Source organism: Somniosus microcephalus, chromosome 7 (genome assembly GCF_052327205.1).
Source record: "Somniosus microcephalus isolate GS21.2 chromosome 7, FLI_Smic_1.0, whole genome shotgun sequence".
NCBI classification, from domain to species: Eukaryota; Metazoa; Chordata; class Chondrichthyes; order Squaliformes; family Somniosidae; genus Somniosus; species Somniosus microcephalus.
This window is the reverse complement of record NC_140993.1, coordinates 39,690,849-39,709,067: the sequence shown is the minus strand read 5'-3', so window position 1 is coordinate 39,709,067 and position 18,219 is coordinate 39,690,849.

The window sequence follows — 18,219 nt, the reverse complement described above, 5'->3', positions numbered from 1 at the left end:
TAGAACAGTACCATTAAGTCTATATTGCCTCCCCTTCTGCCAAAATGCATCACCTCACACTTATCTGTATTAAATTCCATCTGCCACTTGTCTGCCCATTCTGCTAGCCTATCTAGGTCCTGTTGCAGTCAATTGGTATCCTCCTCATTGTTTACCACGCCTCCAAGTTTGGTATCATCGGCAAATTTTGAAATTTTATTAATATTCCAAAATCCAAGTCATTTATATAAATCAAAAAAAGCATTGGCCCCAGCACTGACCCTTGGGGAACACCACTGCCTACCATCGTCCAGTCTGAAAAACAACCATTTACCACAACTCGCTGTTTTCTATCCTTAAGCCAATTTCTTATCCAAGCTGACACTGACCCTCCTATTCCATGAGCCTCAATTTTATTTACCAGCCTTTTATGTGGTTCTTTGTCAAACGCTTTTAAAATCCATATAGACAACATCCACTGCATTCCCTTCATCAACCTTCTCTGTTACTTCATCAAAAAATTCAATTAGATTAGTCAAACACGATCTGCCTTTTACAAATTCATGCTGGCTCCCCTTAATTAAATTAAACCTCTCCAAGTGCTTGTTAATTTTTTTCACTGATTATTGTTTCTAAAACCTTATTCACCACTGATGTTAAACTGACCGGCCTGTAGTTACTAGGATTGTCCTTACACCCTTTCTTGAACAAGGGTGTCACATTTGCGATGTTCCAATCCTCTGGCACCTCCCCCGTATCTAGGGAAGATTGAAAGATTATGGCAAGCCCTTCTGCTATCTCCACCTCCACTTCCCTTAGCAACATGGGATGTAAGCTATCTGGTCCAGGGAACTTGTCCACTAAGCATATCCAGCCTTTCCAGTACATCGCGGACCTGCGAGAGGAGAGGCGGGAGAGGCTGATTTAAACCGAGCTCCGAGAGTGGGTGAGGTGGACCTGCGAGAGGAGAGGCGGGAGAGGCTGATTTAAACCGATCTCCAAGAGTGGGTGAGGTGGACCTGCGACAGGAGAGGTGGGAAAGGCTGATTTAAACCGAGCTCCGAGAGTGGGAGAGGCAGACCTGCGAGAGGAGAGGTGGGAAAGGCTGATTTAAACCAAGCTCCAAGAGCGGGAGCGGCGGACCTGCGAGAGGAGAGAGAGAAGTAAAAAGTAATCGAAGTTTGACGTCACCAGAAAGCAGGTAAGTGATTGGTTGGTGAGTATTTCTCTCTTTCTCACTTTTTTCTAAACTTAAATTTTGTGGTTTATAGTTTCTAAGGTCTCTGTTGTGTAGCAGGGACTGCTGGTAAACAAGGGCCCTTGAGTATCTCATTTAATTATAGTGTAATTGGTGGGATTGATTTGATTTAATTTAATTTGAATTAATTAAAGGATAAGTCATGGCAGTACAGCTCGGCGCCATGGTATGCTCCTCCTGCACTATGTGGGAAATCAGGGACACTTCCTGTGTCCCTGATGACCATGTGTGCGGGAAGTGTATCCAGCTGCAGTTACTGGCAGACCGCATTGTGGCATGGGAGCTGCGAATGGATACATACTGCAGCATTCGCAATGTTGAGGACATCGTGGAAAGCACGTTTAATGAGTTGGTCACACCGCAGGTAAAGGCTGCACAGGCAGGAAGGGAATGGGTGACCACCAGGCAGAGTAGTAGGCACAGGCAGGTAGTGCAGGGGTCCCCTGTGACCATCCCCCTCGCAAACAGATATACCGCTTTGGATATTGTTGGGGAGGGTGGCTTATCAGGGGAAGGCAGCAGCAGCCAAATTCCTGGCACCAGGGGTGGTTCTGCTGCATAGGACGGGAGGAAAAAGAGGGGTAGAGCTATAGTAATAGGGGATTCTATTGTAAGGGGAATAGATAGGCGTTTCTGCGGCTGCAAACGAGACTCCAGGATGGTATGTTGCCTCCCTGGTGCAAGGGTCAAGGATGTCTCAGAGCAGCTGCAGAGGATTTTGGAAGGGGAGGGTGAACAGCCAGGTGTCATGGTGCATATAGGTACCAACGATAAAAGTAAAAAATGGGTAGAGGTCCTAAAAGCTGAATAGAGGGAGTTAGGAGGTAAATTAAAAAATAGGACCTGAAAGGTAGTAATCTCAGGATTGCTACCAGTGCCACATGCTAGTCAGGGTAGAAATAGAAGGATATTTCAGATGAATACATGGCTAGGGGAATGGTGCAAGAGGGAGGGATTAAATTTCCTGGGACATTGGAACTGGTTCTGGGGGAGGTGGGACCAGTACAAACTGGACGGTTTGCACCTGGGCAGGACCAGGACCGATGTCCTAGGGGGAGTGTTTGCTAGTGCTCTGGGGGAGGGTTTAAACTAAAATGGCAGGGGGTTGGGAACCTGAGCAGGGAGACAGAGGAAAGGGAAAGAAGGATAGAAACAAAAGGCAGGAAGGAGAAAAGCAAAGGTGGCAGTCAGAGAAAGCAAGGGTTTAAGTCAAACATGGCCACAGTAAATAATAATTCTAAAAAGGTCTAAGAGTTAAAAAAAAACATGCCTGAAGGCTTTGTGTTTTAATGTGAGGAGCATTTGTAATAAGGTGGATGAATTAGCTGCGCAAATAGAGGTAAATGGATATGATATGATTGGGATTACAGAAACATGGCTCCAGGGTGACCAAGGCTGGGAATTCAACATCCAGGGGTATTCAATATTCAGGAAAGACAGGCAAAAAGGAAAAGGAGGTGGGGTAGCATTGCTGGTTAAAGAGGGGACTAACACAATTGTAAGGAAGGATATTAGCTCTGATGATGTGGAATCTGTATGGGTAGAACTGAGAAATACCAAGGGGCAGAAAATGTTAGTGGGAGTTGTATACAGACCCCCAAACGGTAATGCGGAGGTTGGGGATGGCATTAAAAGGGAAATTAGAGATGCGTGCAATAAGGGCACAGCAGTTATCATGGGTGACTTTAATCTACATATAGATTGGGGTAACGAAATTAGTAACAATACTGTGGAGGAGGAATTCCTGGAGTGTATACGGGATGGTTTCCTGGACCAATATGTCAAGGAACCAACTAGAGACCAGGCCATCTTAGACTGGGTTTTATGTACTGAGAAAGGATTAATTAGCAATCTTGAGTGCGAGGCCCCATGGGGCAGAGCAATCATAATATGACAGAATTCTTCATTAAGATGCAGAGTGAAGTAGTTGACTCAGAGACTAGGGTCCTGAATTTAAATAAAGGAAACTACGATGGTATGAGGCACGAGTTGGGTAGGTTTGATTGTGGAATGTTACTCAAAGGGTTGACGGTGGATAGGCAATGGCAAACATTCAAAGATCGCAGGGATGTACTACAGAATTTGTTCATCCCTGTTTGGCATAAAAATAAAACAAAAAAGGTGACTCAACCGTAGCTAACAAGGGAATTTAGGGATATAATAAGATCCAAGGAGAGGACATATAAATTGGCCAGAAAAAGCGGTAAACCTGAGGATTGATGCAGTTTAGGATTCAGCAAAGGAGGACAAAGGGATTAATTAAGAGGGAGGAAATAGAGTATGAGAGTAAGCTTGCACGGAACATCAAAACTGACTGTAAAAGCTTTTATAGATTTGTGAAGAGAAAAAGATTGGTGAAGTCAAGCGTAGGTCCCTTGCAGTCAGAATCAGGGGAATTTATAATGGGGAACAAAGAAATAGCAGACCAATTAAATACATACTTTGGTTCTGTCATCACAAATAACCGCCCAGAGATGTTGGGGAACATAGGGTCTAATGAGAGGGAGGAACTGAATGAAATCAGTATTTGTAGGGAAATGGTGTTAGGGAAATTGACAGGATTGAAGGCCGATAAATCCCCAGGGCCTGATAATCTACATCCTAGGGTACTTAAGGAAGTGGCCCTAGAAACAGTAGATGCATTGCTGGTCACCTTCCAAAATTCTATAGACTCTGGAACAGTTCCCATGGATTGGAGGGTAGCTAATGTTACCCCACTGTTCAAAAAAGGTGCTAGAGAGAAAATGGGGAATTACAGACCGGTAAGCCTGACATCGGTAGTGGGGAAAATGCTAGAGTCCATTATAAAAGATGTAATAGCAGAGCACTTGGAAAACAGTGACAGGATCGGACAAAGTCAACATGGATTTACAAAAGGTAAATTGTGCTTGACTAATCTACTGGAATTTTTTGAGGATGTAACTGGTAGAATAGATAAGGGAGAACCAGTGGATGTTGTGTATTTGGACTTTCAGAAGGCTTTCGATAAGGTCCCGCATAAGAGATTAGTGTGTAAATTTAAGGCACATGGGATTGGGGGCAAGGTACTGACTTGGATAGAGAACTGGTTGGCAGACAGGAAGCAAAGAGTTGGAATAAACTGATCTTTTTCCGAGTGACAGGCAGTGACTAGTAGGGTACCGCAGGGATCGGTCCTAGGACCCCAGCTATTCACAATATACATTAATGATCTAGACGAGGGAACGAGATGTAATATCTCCAAGTTTGCAGACGACACGAAGCTGGGTGAGCGTGTGTGCTGTGAGGAGGATGCCGAGAAACTCCAGTATGATTTGGACAGGTTGGGTGATTAGGCAGATGCATGGCAGATGTCTATAATGTGGATAAATGCGAGGTTATCCACTTTGGTCACAAATACAGAAAGGCAGATTATTATCTGAACGGCAATAGATTGGGAAAAGAGGAAGTGCAATCAGACTTGGGTGTCCTTGTGCAACAGTCGCTGAAGGTAAGCATGCAGGTGCAGCAGGCGGTTAAGAAGGCAAATGGTATGTTGGCCTTCGTAGCGAGAGGGTTTGAGTACAGGAACAAGGATGTCTTGCTGCAGTTGTACAGGGCCTTGGTGAGACCACACCTTGAGTATTGTGTGCAGTTTTGGTCGCTGTATCTGAGGAAGGATATTCTTGCCATGGAGGGAGTGCAGCGGAGAATTTACCTGGGATGGCAGGAATGATGTATGAGGAGAGATTGGGTCGATTGGGCTTATACTCACTGGAGTTTAGAAGAATGAGAAGCAATCTCATTGAAACTTATAAAATTCTAACAGGACTAGACAGACTAGATGCAGGAAGGATGTTCCCGATGGCGGGGGAGTCCAGAACCAGGGGTCACAGTCTAAAGATAAAGGGTAAGCCATTTATGACAGAGATGAGGAGGAATTTCTTCACCCAGAGAGTGGTAAACCTGTGGAATTCGCTACCACAGAAGGCAGTTGAGGACAATTCATTAAATATATTCAAGAAGGAGGTAGATATATTTCTTAAGGCTAATGGGATCAAGGGATATGGGGAGAAGGCAGGGACAGGGTACTGAGTTTGGATGATCAGCCATGATCTCATTGAATGGCGGAGCAGGCTCGAGGGGCTGAATGGCCTACTCCTGCTCCTATCTTCTATGTTTCTATGTTTCTATCCTGCCGCTCATTTTTCACCCCATCCATTATCTCTACCATCACCGCTTCTACTGATATTTTGTCAGCATCCTCTTCCTTAGTAAATACCGATACAAAGTACTCATTAAGTATTCTAGCCTTGCCTGCGCCTCCAAGCATATATCACCTTCTTTGTCCCTAATAATCCCCACCTAGCCTCTTATAATCCGCTTACTATTTAAATGCCGGTAGAAGATTTTTGAGTTCCCTTTTATGCTAACTGCTATTTTATTCTCATTCTCTCTTTGCCAGTCTTATTTGCCTCTTCACTTCCCCTCTCAATTTATTGTATTTAGCCTGGTTCTCACTTGAAGAATTCAGCTGACATGCATCATACACCCTCTTTTTTTTGTTTCATCATATTCTCCATCTCCCTCGTCATCCAAGGAGCCCTGGCTTTGGTTCCCCTACCTTTCCCTCTTGTTGGAATGTACCTAACCTGTACCTGAAACATCTCCTCCTTAAAGATCACCCATTGTTCCGTTATAGTTTTTCCTGTCAACCTTTGGTTCCATTTTACCTGGGCTAGATCCCCTCTCATCCCATTGAAGTTAGCCCTCTTCCCATTTAGAAGTTCTACTTTAGATTGTTCCTTGCTCTTCTCCATTACTAATCTAAACCTTATGATATGATGATCACTCTTACCCAAGTGTTCTCCCACAGACACTTGGTCCACTTGACCCACCTCATTCCCCAGCACCAGATCCAGCAATGCCTCCTTCCTCGTTGGGCCAAGAAAATACTGGTCAAGGAGGTTCTCCTGAACACATTTCGGAAATTCCTCCCCCTCCCTTCCCTTTATTCTAACATTATCCCCAATAATATTTGGGTAATTAAAGTCCCCCAATATCACCACTCTATAGTTCTTGCACATCTGTGATTTCCCTGCAGATTTGCTCATCTCTCTCTCTCCCTATCACTGTTTGGAGGCCTATAGAATACCCCCAATAGCGTGATCATACTTTTTTGCTTCTCAACTCTAACCAAATGGATTCTGTCCTTGCCCCCTCAAGGACCATCCTCTCTTTCCAACACTACAATGTCTTCCCTAATCGATACTGCTACCCCCACCTCCCTTTTTTTCTTTTCTATCTTTTCTGAACACCTTGGTGGCGATTTTCCCAGCCCAGGGGAGGCAGGTATGGAGGTGGGACTGCCAGAAAAATGGCAGAATCTGGGAGTGGGTACCCATCCCGCCCCCATGCCATCTTCACAGGAGGTGTTACACAACCCGTGCCGGAAGTTAATAGGCAGTTTTTTGGCTAATCCCTGTTTTGATCCCTAAAGTGTGGGCTTCTCGATTGCTCCGAACCTCGCCAGGGTCAGCGAGGTGAGCCGTGGGTCTGCGGGGTCGAAAAGTGCGCTGTGCAAGTGAGTGATGAGTGCAAGTGTGGAGAGGTAAGTGTGTGAGGCGAGTCTAAAGTGTTTTAAAAGTTTTACTTATCTTTGCTTCTTCCTCCAGGCTTCATCCCTTTAGGCTGCGGAACTGCCTCATTTCACCGGCAGATAAAGCAGAATGGCCGCTACATTCTTAAATGCAGCAGCCTTCTGCTTTCTGCTCAGGAAAGCTTTCTAAGTCTTGAATACAAGGACTCACCAAAGAACAGAGATTGTCAGTGTTTGACAGCTTCTGATCGTGATGTAGATCGTGATGTAGAACTGGAATCAGTTCGGGTGGAGCCAAGAAACAGCAAAGGGCGGAAAACATTGGTGGGAGTTGTGTATAAGCCACCAAACAGTAGTGGTAATGTAGGGCACAGTATCAATCAAGAAATTAGAAGTGCATGTAACAAGGGCAATACGGTAATTGGGGGACTTTAATCTACATATTGACTGGGCAAATCAAATTACCACTAAAGGTGTGGAGGACGAATTCTTGGAATGCATGCAAGATGGTTTCCTGGATCAGTATGTGGAGGAACTAACCAGGGAACAGGCTATTCTGGATCTGGTACTGTGTAATGAGAAAGGGCTAATCAATAATCTTGTGGTAAAGGGGCCTTTAGGGACAAGTGACCATAATATGATTGAATTTTACATTAAGTTTGAGAGTGATGTAGTCTAATTTGAAACTAAGTTCTTCAATCTAAACAGAGGAAACTACAAGGGTATGAGGGACAAGTTGGCCATGATAGATTGGGAGACTACACTAAAAGGTATGAAGGTGGACATGCAATGGCTAACATTCAAGGAAATAATGCATAATTTGCAACAAACATATATTCCTCTAGGGCTTAAAAACCCATAAGGAAAAGTGATCCAAACATGGCTATCAAAAGAAATTAAAGTTAGTATTAAGTCAAAGGAGGAAGCTTATAAAGTTGCCAGAAAAAGCGGTCAGCCTGAGGATTGGGATCTTTTTAGAAATCAGCAAAGGGGGACCAAAAAATTGATAAAGAAAGGGAAAATGGAATATGAGCACATATCAGTGAAAAATATAAATACGGATTGTAAAAGCTTCTATAGGTATGTGAAAAGGAAAAGACTGGTGAAGGTAAATGTAGGTCCTTTACAGTCAGAGATGGGAGAATTTATAATGGGGAATGAGGAAATGGCAGAGAAATTAAATAAATACTTTGTTTCTTTCTTCATGGAGGAAGACACAAAAAACCTCCCAGAAATATGAGAAAACCAAGGGTGTGGCAAGAATGAGGAACTTAAAGAAATTAATATTAGTAAAAAAATAGTACTAGCAAAATTAATGGGACTAAAAGTCGATAAATCTCAAGGACTGGATGACCTACATCTTAGGGTTTTGAAAGAGGTGGCCATTGGGATAGTGGACGCATTGGTTGTCATCTTCCAAAATTCTATAGATTCTGGAGTGGTTCCTGCAGATTGGAGGTGGCAAATGTAACCCCGCCATTTAAGAAAGGAGGGAGAGAGAAAATGGGGAACTATAGACATTAGTAGTTGGGAAAATGCTGGAATCTATTATAAAGGATGCAATAACTGGGCACTTAGAAACTAATAGTAATATTGGGCAGAGTCAACATGGATTTATGAAAGGGAAATCCTCTTTAACAAAACTATTGGAGTTCTTTGAGGATATAACTAGTGGAGTAGACAAAGGGGAACTGGTAGATGTGGTGCATTTGGATTTTCAGAAGGCCTTCGATAAGGTCCCACACAAGAGGTTGGTGAGCAAAATTAGGGCACATGGAATTCGGGGTAATATACTAGCATGGATTGAGAATTGGTTAACAGACAGAAAAAAAAGAGTAGGGATAAACAAGTCTTTTTCAGGATGGCAGGCTGTGACTAGTGGGGTACCGCAAGGATCGGTGCTTGGGCCCCAGCAATTCACAATCTATATCAATGATTTGGATGAGGTGACTAAATGTAACATTTCCAAATTTGCTGATGATACAAAGCTGGTGGCAGTGTCAGTTGTGAAGAGGATATGAAGAGGCTTCAAGGGGATCTCAACAGGCTCAGTGAGTGGGTGAGAACATGGCAGATGGAATATAATGTGGATAAATGTGATGTTATCCACTTTGGTAGAAAAAACAAAGGCAGAGTATTTCCTAAATGGTGAAAGATTGGGGAATGCAGATGCTCAAAGGGACCTGGGTGCCCTTGTACATGAGTCACTGAAAATGAATGTGCAGGTGCAGCAAGCCATTAGGAAGGCAAATGGTATGCTGGCCTTCATTACAAAAGGATTTGAGTACAGGAGTAAAGAAATCTTATTCCAATTATGTAGGGCCTTGGTGAGACCACACCTGGAGTACTGTGTACAGTTTTGTTCTCCTTACCCAAGGAAGGATATACTTGCCATAGAGGGAGTGCAACGAAGGTTGACGAGATTGATTCCTGGGATGGTAGGACTGTCGTATAAGAAGAGATTGAGTAAACTAGGCTTGTATTCTCTTGAATTCAGAAGAATGAGAGGGGAGCTCATTGAAGCATACAAAATTATTACAGGGCTTGATAGGGTGAATGCTGGGAGAATGTTTCCTTTGACTGGGGAGTCTAGAACCAGGGGCCACAGCCTCAGGATAAAGGGTAGGCCATTCAGGACTGAGATGAGAAGAAATTTCTTCACACAGGGGATGGTGAATATTTGGAATTCTCTACTCCAGAGGGTTGTGGAGGCTCAGTCATTGGATATATTCAAAACAGAAGTCGATAGATTTCTGACTAGTAAAGGCATCAAGGGATATGGCGATAGGGCCGATGAATGGAGTTGAGGCAGAAGATTAGCCATGATCTCATTGAATGGCGGAGCAGGCTCGAGGGGCCGAATGGCCTACTCATGCTCCTTTTTCTTATATTCTTATCTTCTCAAAGCTGTCAAACGATGACAATTCATCTGTCAAAAAACGCTGACGTTCTCTGTCACCGGCTTTCCCTTAATTGGCCGGCTAAGCCCGCTGAGCGGGCTTAAGAAGGCCAATCAAGGGAAAATAGCGTGGATTGGCCAGTCATCGATGGAGGCAGGACTAAAACCCAACAAGCAGCTTTCCTGCCTCCATCACGTCAACATTGATAAAATCACCCCCCTTGTATCGTGAATATTAAGCACCCATTCCTCACCATTTTTAAGCCACGTTTCCGTTATTGCCACTACATCATATTCCCACACGGCTAACTGTGCTTGTAGCTCACCGACCTTATTCACCACACTTTGTGTGTTTATATACATGCATTCCAAAACTGTCTTTATATTCCTCGTAGACCTTCTTAATCTGCTCCTATCTAATTTGGTACTACTTCCTTCTCTATTACTATCCAACACTCTCCCTTCTTTATGCACCTTATTCCTACTTCTCTATGCTGGTGCCCAACCCCCTGCCAATTTAATTTAAACCCTCCCCAACCACATTAGTGAATCTCCCAATGAGGACATTGGTCCCAGTCTGTTGCAGTGCAACCCATCCCTTTTGAATAGGTGCCTCCTGCCCCAGAATTGGTCCCAATGCCCCAAGAATCTGAAGCCCACCCTCCTGCACCATGCCGCAAGCCACGCATTGATCCTCCCTATCTTCCTATTTCTACTCTCGCTGGCGCGAGGCATTGGGAGTAATCCAGAGATTACTACCTTTGAGGTCCGACTTTTTAACTTCCTCCCTAGCTCCTGAGAGTCTGACTGTAGGACCTCAATACCTGCCCCCTCTATGTCGTTGGTACCAACGTGTACCACAACTTCTGGCTCACTCCCTTCCCCCTGCAGAATATTCTGTACCCGCTCTGTGATGTCCTTTACCCTGGCACCAGGGAGGCAACACACCATGCGGGACTCACGGTGACGGTTACAGAAACGCCTGTCTGTCCCCCTAACTATGGAATCTCCTATAACAACTGCATTTCTACACATTGCTGTTCCCCCGTTCAGTCCCTTGTCCATTGGTGCCATGGTCTGGACTGCACTCCTTCAAGGTGTTGTCACTCCCAGCAGACTCCATTGCTGTGTACCAGTTTGAGAGTGACACACCCCCCAAAGACTCCTGCACTTCCTGCCCCTTCCTACTCTTCTGGATGGCCATTCATTTACTGTCCTGAACTCTCTGTGAGGTAGCCACCTTCTGGGACGTACGGTGCAGGAAACTCTCAGCCTCCATGAAGTGTCCTGAAGTTCCCACATGGCGCAGGAATTACAAGCAACAGGTATCAGTTGCCCATTCATGATCAAAAAAATGTCTATTCCCTCTTGCAGAGGCAAATTAGCATCTTGTTTAAACTATTAGGCCTAAAAATTCGGTTGCTTTGCACCCCATTAGCGCCCTAACGCGAGGCGCAAAGCAATTAGCGCCCGGGTGTGGCGCTGCCAATGCCTCCCGCGAAATTTAGCGGGAGGTTATCGGCGGTGGTAACTGTTAGCGCCCCGCGGCACTGCACTGCCAGCGCTGACATCATCGCCGTGCGCAGCGCCCCGGCCGCGATCTTCCGTAGCACCCCCTGATTTACCACGGACACTATGTCCGACGGTGTCAGGGGGACCTACTTGCGGCCGGGGCAGTGCTAAATAAAGGAAAAGTGCCGGGCGGCCATTTTTGTTGCTGGCCAACTGCCAGCACCTGCCCCCGTTGCCGCTGGGCCCCGGGTCGCGCTATGCAAGGCCCCTCCCCTTTAAGAAGGGGAGGCAGGCCTGCAGTACCATGGTGTGACGTGCTGCAGTGCATGGCGCTGCGGCATGTAGCACCACGATATTCACTCGCAGCGCCTCCAGAGGGAGGCGGGGTGCTTCCAGTAGCACCCCGCTTCCCTCTTGGGGTGCTACCGATGAATTTTGGCTGCGGGGGCATTAATTTTTCAGAGCACTAATAGTAGGAGGAAAAATTGAGTCGCGTCCCCTTTGGGGTGCTAACTTCGCCAAAATTTGCTCCCCCGCGGCCGAAATTCATTGGGGGAGACATTGGCGGCGTCGCACCCGGGCGCTAGATGCTTTGCGCCCCGTTAGCACCCTCTTAGGTGCAAAGCAACTGAATTTTTAGGCCAAAAATGTCTCTAGACTTCAGCTCTCAGGTATCGCTGTCTCACGCTCTCGCTCTCTCGGAGCGCTCCTTCTCTTTTCCAAATACCAGAACAGCACCACTTCCCTCACTCACCAAATTCCTAGTTTAGTAATCTGTAAAACCTAGACTCCATGCTACTTACTCCATGTGTTAGCAAAAGCCTTCTGTATTTATACTAGCAGAAATTCCAGAGACCTAAGTCAGCCCCTGCTGACAGTAATTACCAGGTAACCAGTTCTAGCTAGCTACCTAATTAACTGTACAACTGCCACTAGCAGGCAGCTTGTTCACCACTGCCTAACACTGTGAAAGAAACTACAAGTTAAGCTTAAAGTTAAGTTAAATGTTAAATGCAAAACTTAACTAAATATTAGAAAGAGGTCGACACTTAAAAACCGTAAAATTCCCTCACTCGCCAAATTCCAAGTTTAGTACTCTGTAGAAGCAGAACTGAGTCGAACTGCACTCCATGCTACTTAAATTAGAAAATATATTCAAGGGGTCACATAAAGGGAATTCAGCCTACACTATGCCTAGCTTAACAAGTGAGACAGTATCCCTTCTGTCGGCACCTGCAAAGTAAAATCTGATTTTCTTCTTGGCATTTGAGACATAGTGGTATAACAATGATTTTTGCTCTAAAATTTGACAGTAATTACAACATTGGCATATTTACTATCAGTTCGCATTTTTCACTGTGCCTAAACACCAGCAATAATTCCGACTGCCAGTCTAATTGACAACCCCTTGAGACCTTGATGCGAGGACGTTATGGCAGTAAATATGTCACCCACATAGGATTGCATGATTCATTTCAGTTACGCTTCCTGGTGGTTTTCAGAATGAGCTGAAGATAGTTTAAATTATATCAAAGACCATAATGAACACAGGAAGAGGAGAAAGTGCCATTCAAACTGACTGTGCAGCGCCAATATTAATTACCTGGCTCCTGCTTGGTGCTTTAAAGTTAGCAGAGAAGTCCATGATTTGCAGATTGATCTAAAATCTCATTCTGTTATTTCTATAGCTTTACCAATAGCAGATGACTTCGCCCAGCAACATTTTCTTAGTTATTGCTCAAGACCCTTCTAGTTACTGTGAGCAAGTTGCATTGCTGGTCCACTTGCAGTCCTTCATTGATGGACACAATGCAGAAGACCTACGCCATCTCCTGCATTTCTGACTCAACTGCTATGGCTATTTATTTTTCCACTCAATAACATCATTCAGGTTTTTTTTCAGCCTTCTCAGTTTGCTGCCATAGGATTATTCAACCCTTTATCATTTTATTTTTGACACTGCATTGAATATTTTAGCAATTTCACTCCCGCGTTGTACCTGCAGTGTAAGGCTATTAATGTGCAGGCAACTTTCCAAAACTGCTCAAACATTTTGGGTACAAAGCAGTTCTAGCTTAGAGTCTGTAGCTTACATTTACCGACATTACAATCCATCACGGAGCATGTGAGAATTCCAAGAATATCGGCAATGGAGCCTCTCTCCCAGAGGCCCTAAGGGTAGTTAGTACTTTTCACATGGATGCTTACGTTGCTGCCATAAAGGCCAGGGATTCTGAGTGGATTGGGCTGTCTCCTCAAGCTTCTATTTGGGTTTGAGAACTGTCTAGAGAGGACCACGAGGCAGGACTTTATTGACCCTGTTGTCCTTAGCTCTACGGTAATGCCAATCAGTAACCATGGTGAAGCTACCCAGCAGTATGTGCAGGACTGCAATGAGCATAGATAATGGTTCTATCTCTGAGGATGGCAAGGAATCCTTACCAGTTGCTAGCACCAGGAGGTAAGGAGGGGCAGTTATTCTATGCAGTTACAGAGCTTACAGCTGGTCCAGCGGCCACTCCAAGATGCACTGCATCAATAAGTATTCCTCTCTGATTGTGCACAGAGGAAGGAATTGGACTTGTTAACAACTGCAGCCATGTGGCACAATTTCTGTGAGATGGAATGCAAAGCCTCCATATGTGTGTGATGCTGTGCCAGCATCCTTCTCTTCATGCAGGACCACTGAGATCCATCATCATAGAATAATAATCATGGGGGATTTCAACTACCCCAATATTAAGTGGACAGAAGAGGTAGGTAAAGGGGATAAGGGAATACAGATCCTGTAATGTGTACAGGACTCCTTTCTAACCCCACATGTAAAAAGTCCAACAAGGGAAAATTCGCTTTTGGATCTAGTAATGGGGAATGAACCAGAGCAGATAAGAGAAGTAAAAGTAGGGGAACATATAGGCAATAGTGACCATAATATAATACACTTTAAGATGATAACTGAGAAGGACATAAGTATGATGAAAACTAGGGTAATAGATTGGAGAAAAGCTGATTTGAGGGGCTGAGAATAAAACTTGGGGAAAAACAATGATGCAGAACAGCAATGGGAAACATTTAAAACGGTGTTCAACAGAGTTCAGGAAAAATCATATTCTGCTAAAAGGAAAGAGCAAACTAAACAATAATGAGACTCCATGGATGAATAAAGCCATAATGGAACAATTGAGGGTAAGGAAAGAGGTATACATTAAGTACATAGACAGCAGGGGAGTGCATGATAAGGGAGAATAAAAAAAGATTAGGAGAGAAGTCAAAAAACAATTAGAGATGCAAAGAGGAACTATGAAATTAATTATCAAGGAACATAAAACAAAATAGTAAAATATTTTATATGCACATCAATAAAAAAGGAAGGTTAGGATGGAAATAGGGCCATTAAGGGATAGACAGGATAATACCACAGGTAATGATAAAGAGATGGCAGAAATATTAAACAATTATGTTGCTTCTGTATTTACATGCAAGATAGAATAGGTGGACATGATATTGGATGAAGAGATTAGTAATAAGATAAGTGCATTTAAAATAAATATAAGGGGATATATTAAATAAACTAATCAAACTCAAAGAGGATAAAACCCCTGGTCCGGATGGATTGCATCCATACATTTTAAAAGAATCTAGGGAAGAGATAGCAGAGGCATTACTATACATATTTAATAATTCATTAGTAAAAGGTGTAGTGCTAGAGGACTGGATGATAGCTAACATAATACCAATGTTTAAGCAGGGGGGTAGAACATGTCCAGGGAATTATAGGCCAGTCAGCTTAACATCGGTGGTAGGAGAAAAATTGAATCCCTACTAAAGGAGAAAATAGAAGAGCATCTAGAAACCTAAAATATAATAATGAATAGTCAGCATAGATTTCAAAAGGGAAAGTTTTGCTTGACCAACCTATTGAATTGTTTGAAGAGGTAACAGAGAGAGTAGACAATGGTAATGCAGTAGATGTAATTTATCTGGATTTTCAAAAGGCCTTCGATAAGGTACCCCATAAGAGATTGATGAATAAGGTCAGAGAATGCGGAGTCAGGGGACAAGTAGCAGAATGGATAGCTAGCTGGCTTCAAGACAGAAAGCAGAGAGTAAGAGTAAAGTGTAGCTATTCACAGTGGCAGAAGGTGGGTAGTGGTGTTCCACAGGGATCAGTGCTGGGACCACTGCTGTTCACAATTTTCATTAACGATTTAGACTTTGGAATCAAAAACACAATTTCTAAATTTGCGGATGACACCAAATTGGGGGATAGTCACTACTGAGGAGGACTGCAACAAGTTACAGGAGGACATTAATAAACTTGCAGAATGGGTAAAAAATTGGCAAATGAAGCTCAACACAGAAAAATGTGAGTTATTACATTTTTGTAGGAAGAATAGAAAGGTCACTTATCACTTGGAGGGTGTGAGTTTAGGTGGGGTAGAGGAAGAAAGAGATCTAGGAGTACAAATACACAAATCACTAAATGTTGCGACACAGGTTAGCAATGCCATAAAAAAGCAAACCATGCACTATGGTTTATTTTTAGGTGTATAGAATTGAAAGGTAGGGAAGTTATGTTAAACCTGTATCGAACCTTGGTTAGACCACACTTAGAGTACTGCGTGCAGTTCTGGTCACTATATTATAAAAAGGATGTAGAGACACTGGAGAGGGTGCAGAGACGATTTACAAGGATGATACCAGAAATGTGAGGGTATACATATCAGGAAAGGATGAACGGGCTGGGTCTCTTTTCTCTTGAAAAAAGAAGGCTGAGGGGTGACCTAATAGAGGTCTTTAAAATTATGAAAATTTTTGATAGAGTGGATACAGAGAGAATGTTTCCACTTGTGTGGAAGAGCATAACTAGAAGCCATCAATATAAGATAGTCACCAAGAAATACAATAGGGAATTCAGAAGAAACTTCTTTACCCAAAGTGTGGTGAGAATGTGGAACTCGCTACCACAGGGAGTGGTTGAAGTCAAAAGTGTAGGTGCATTTAAGGGGAGGTTGGACAAGCATATGAGGGAGAAAGGAAAAGAGGGCTATGCTGATTAGATAGGGAAAGACGGGAAGAGGTTCGTGTGGAGCATAAGTGCCGGCATGGACTGGTTGGGCCGAATGACCTGTTTCTGTGCCGTATATCCTATGTAATCAGCATACTCCAGAGCCGGTGAATGACTTTTACTGAACCATCACACAGGAATTTAAGGTTTTTCTTCCAATCCCACATTTTCTATCTTCCTCGTGTACTGTGATTCAGTACCTGTGGCACTTCCTGCCATATGGTTCTAGTGACATCGCTTGTCTCCGCCCCATCTCAGCTCATTTGCTGCTGAAATCCTCATCCATGTCTCTAGACTCGACCGTTCCAATGCTCTCCTGGCCGACCTCCCAACTTGCACCCTACGTAAACCTGAGCTCACCCAAAACTCTGCTGCCCAAAGAGATGCGTTTGTTTTAAATGAATCACACCTCTCCTCACAATATACATTGGACTGTGAAGGAATAAGCCATATTTCAGAAAAATACACCATCATATGAACAGAATTCTGATTTTATTAATACTTGATATACTGGGTTTAAAAGTCTGGAAAGCTTCGGCGACACAAGCTGTGTCAATACAGGCTTCTGAGATGGGATGGTTTGATAACACAAAAGTTGTAAAACACCATACAAGCTTTGAAATGGGAATTGGTTAAAAATACTAAAACAATGGCCCTATTGAAATAGCAGTTTGGCGCTTGCAGAAGGTCTGGAGTTTGGGAGAAACACAATGGAATGACCCAAGTAAAGTGTTATAAACTAACACGTTGAACAGGAACACAGAAACATTAAAAGAGGCATGTGCCTTTGAAAAGATGACATCAAGTAAAAGAAACACCTGCTGGTCAAATAGTTTTTAAGTTAAACTTGGAAAACAGAAGAGCATAATTCTTAATACAACCATTGAGATAGCTAGAAAACAAGCAAACACCCTAGTTGAAGTGTTTTTAATTTACATGTTGTAAATATGATACCAACAGAACACTTTGAAGATATGACTTCAATAGATGCACCAAGCAATTACATTGTGTTTGTATTGAACTTGGAACACCACAGAGACAGGAGTCTGCTAATAACCAGTTAAGCCAATATTAAGAATTGAATGGAAGTCCTTCGATCAGAATGGCATCAAAGAGATAAATCTGTTGTAGCCATTTTATATGATAAGTTTTTAGAACACCTAAAGGTAGAGACATAATTATGCATGCAGCAGCTAAATTGACAGTAAGAATAGAAAAAAGTCAACAGGGAGATGACTAGAGATAATTAGCTTACATCAGTAGAAAACTTCAAAGGATAAACCACTAAAAAAGGTATAAAATAGAGCTTTTTCAGATAGACAGTCAGAAGTCACTGGAAATGGACAAGCGATTCTCGGCTTCAGAACCACTGTAAGTCTACAACTCTGAGTCTCGGGTAATCAAGGTATTTCATTTTGATGGATATCCTGGATTAGAATAATAAGAAATGTAAAAATGTACAAAGTTAAGATTTGAGAATAAGGATCTCTGAGGATAAGAAATGTAAGCTATTTGTTTTTGAACTGTTAATGTTGTGATTGACACAATAGCTGTTAACTGTATGTCAGCTCTTAAATAGATCTATATATTTTTAGAAATAACAACAGAAAATGCTGGAAAAATTCAGCAGGCCAGGCAACATCCGTGGAGAGAAATTAGAGTCAATGTTTCGGGTGAACCCTTTTTCAAAACTGGAAAGGAAATGAAATAGATCGAAGGCAGGGCTGCGATAGAACGAAAGAAGTAAAGCGCCATTAAGAGGTATTCAAAACCAGACGAGATGGTAATAGGACAGTGGAGCCAAAAGATGGCTCAGATTAGGTGTGAAGTGTACTGGCAGGATGAGAGACAGCTGCCATGTGGGAGAGAGAAAAAAAAGGGAAGGGGGGAAAGGAAAACCCAAAACAGAGGGGTGGAAAAAAAATATAAGTAAAAATGTAAGAGGG